Raw genomic sequence first — 3455 nt, 5'->3', positions numbered from 1 at the left:
GCTGGAATAGATGTTTTTAAGACGGTGAATTTTGCCCTTGAGCTCTCAGTCACCCTACAGCAAAGAGGTCAGTATCATTCATTACATTGCCGTGAGTTTCGTGGATAAAACTGTCAAAGGCTTTGCGTGACATATATCCATGCACATTCATTTCAAAGTCAGGCACAACTAATTAAATGCAACCCAAAGTTGTTTAACGCAGGATGTTAGGACTGAGTGTCTTTTTAATTGACCTAACTAACACCTGCTGGATCTTTGCGGAGCTAGTCAGTGTGCTAATCTAACTGTTCAGCCCTATACCACCCAAACTTTCACTTCCTCTGCAGCGCAGATCCTCAACATGTTAATATTCGCATAACTAGAATGCACACGGACTCGTTTAAATAAGGAGCGCGTCAGAAGCGTTATTCGCGTATAATGCACGTCGCTGCGTAAAGACGCGCTTCAGTCGTTAAAATGAAAGTGCGTCCAGTTTGATGTGCGTTTAGAGAAGTGAGGGCTGTTTTGTGAGAGTCCTTGGCTCTTTCCCCCTCGTCTTCAGCCCCCGCTCCTCGTGCAGCTATTTTAAGCAGCGCGTCTCTTTCACACGCATGCAGCGTTTATTCTGTCGGATGGAGATCATGAAGTTTATGGACATTAGGAGCGCAGGGTAGAAACATCTCAGCATGAGGATGAAGGTATGTTTTTCTACCGTTATTTGGTGCTGTCAGCGTTGTGCATGAACTAGTATAGTCGTTTTTGGCTTTATCTGTTGTTGCATCCTACAGAAATAAGTGATGGTAGTATTCTAGTGATGATGACCGCTGGTGCGATTCGTAGACTATTGGTGAATTATAAAATCCTAGATGTGGATCCAGTTTGTCTTTTCATATAGGCTAAGTTACAGACTAGTTATTTCTATGCACTTTCTTCATGATTTGTCTTGTGGTCATGATGCATTATCATTGTCCGAATGAATCATTCTTGTGAGTCGAATCAGTTGGACAGAACCGGACTTTACGCGTCAACAACTCAGTGTGTGAACTCATTGAACCGAGAACTAATGATCTGGTTAACCAGCAAGAATCGTCTTCGACTCGTATACCTCTATTCATGACTCCATAAACTGACAGATGCAATTAATACTCGCCATAATGCCATTACTAATACAACTAAATAGTAAAAAGAGACACGCCGAATCATTTAAACGAACTGTTTGAAAGAACCGATTCACAGAAATGAGTCAGGCTTTCCATCGAGAAACATGTCATGTAATGAGGTAGTACAGATAATCATAAGCACTCCTGTTTGTCAGATAGAGGTGAAACTGGGTCCATTTCAGTGCTTAATATGTGTCATGCATCCATTAGAACCAGGTGCTGATTTTTATTTGTTCTTATTTATTTGACCATCTCAGCTGTCCACGAATTATACAGATTTTTTTCACAAAACGTTTATATATATATATATATATAAAAAATTTTAAGCACAGGCTATCAGTGATCATGCCAAAAGTACTTGAGTCAGTATGAAAACACACTCCAATTAACTTTTTTTAAAAACTTTATTTAATGTGTTATTAAAGGTGATATTATGTTTATTTCAGCAATAATAATTGCCCAAAAAAATGCTGCTTGAATAAATATTCATTTTAATCACATATCTGATCTTATATTTAGATCAGCAATACTCAGGTAAACAACTTCATATAAACATTCATACGGTGGCCGAGAAGTGCAAAGCAAATCACAATTCTGAAAACAAAATAACAAATTACAAACGCAAATGCAAGTCTAAAAAATGAAATAACAATTCAGAAAGCACAACAACAATTCAGAAAACATTATAACAAGTCAGAAAACACAACGACAAACCGGAAGAGGTAGGTATAGTTTGAGACAGCGCTATTAATCCCGCCTTTTGCCGAACTTTTTTTTTCTTCTCCCTTTTCAAATCTCGTATCACATCGTAAAGGCATTTATTTTCAATAAAAATTAAGGAAATAATCAAAAAGTTGAAAATAAAGTATCGGGTAGGGTTAGGGTAGGGAGGGCTTTATTGTGCCAATAAGGTGGCATCCATTTAATAATTAAAATTATAATTTACACTCAATACGTTATTATTGCATACTGTTTTATAATGTACTACAATACTGAAGTGCAGATAATTGCCACTATTTGCAACAAGTAGTATACTTGATAGTAGAAATCCTGCTATTTTAACATAGTGTAAATAGGTATTTTCACTTAGTGTAAATAGAATCCATTGCTAATATGAGATTTGAAAAGGGAGGAAAAAAAAGTTCGGCAAAAGGCGGGATCGAATCCGGGTCGATCGCGTCAAAAAGCCAAGGGCACACACTTATCCATCTGTGCCACTGGAGCTGATGTTTCACAGCCACTTTTAAGTAAATATAAATAGACACCCCGTATTTTTTATTCCAGAGTAAGGGCAATTTGGCAAAAGGCGGGATCGAACCCGGGTCGATCTCGTCAAAAAGCCAAGGGCACACACTTATCCATCTGCACCACTGGAACTGATGTTTCACAGCCACTTTTAAGTAAATATAAATAGACACCCCGTATATTTTATTCCAGAGTAAGGGCAATTCATACAATACATTTAAACTGAGCTACTTTAATACCATCTCCGAACTTTCTACCAGGACTCTGCTGTTCTTCGGCTGGTTCTTCTCTGTATACGGTGATTGACAGATGTCTCGTCCAGTCAGCGGTGAGTAATCCCAAACCAATGGCGCTGTCTCAAACTATACCTACCTCTTCCGGTTTGTCTGATTTGTCCTTGTGCTTTCTGACTTGTTAATTTGTTTTCAGAATTGTGATTTGCTTTGCACTTCTCTGCCACCGTACATTCATTATATGGGTGGCAAATATATTAATGCTATTCATAGAATACAATTTCATTTTATATTAGCAGCCTCAATTTTCAAGTAAATATGTTTTTTGTCTCGCTGTGTGTTGTGTCAATGAACCTTATGAATTATTATGCTCTGTTTTACATGCATTTAGGCACCCATTTAACTCATTTTGGGGGTAGTGAAGTCATTCAGTCAAAGCTATTAAAACGTCCTAATTTGTACATTTTAAACCTTCTTAGTGCATGTGTTTGAGATTTTAGCAGTGTGACGAGGGGGAAAGTGTTTCCAAAATACCAGGCTGCTAGACTTAGTGTTTGTGGAAGATCTAGTCCCAGAATTTAGCAGTGCTTGCAAGGTTTGTGCCATAACTTTGAAATGTGTTGAAAAGTTTTAATTGAAGCAGCTGGTAGCAGGTAAGTTAGATATCCTTGAGTGCACATAGTATTGTGCTTTTATGTTTGGTAAGGGAATGAATTTGTTGACTAGGCTATTAGAAAAGGTTAGTGCCTAAAGGTCTATACTGGTTATGTTGAAGAACTAACTGAAAGGTTGTAGGTTTGAGCCCTGCGAGTTCAAGCTGCATTTTTCTTTCTTTGAT

The sequence above is a fragment of the Sinocyclocheilus grahami genome, unplaced genomic scaffold (genome assembly GCF_001515645.1).
Source record: "Sinocyclocheilus grahami isolate Dianchi unplaced genomic scaffold, SAMN03320097.WGS_v1.1 scaffold1376.1, whole genome shotgun sequence".
NCBI classification, from domain to species: Eukaryota; Metazoa; Chordata; class Actinopteri; order Cypriniformes; family Cyprinidae; genus Sinocyclocheilus; species Sinocyclocheilus grahami.
This window is presented reverse-complemented; position numbering follows the sequence as displayed.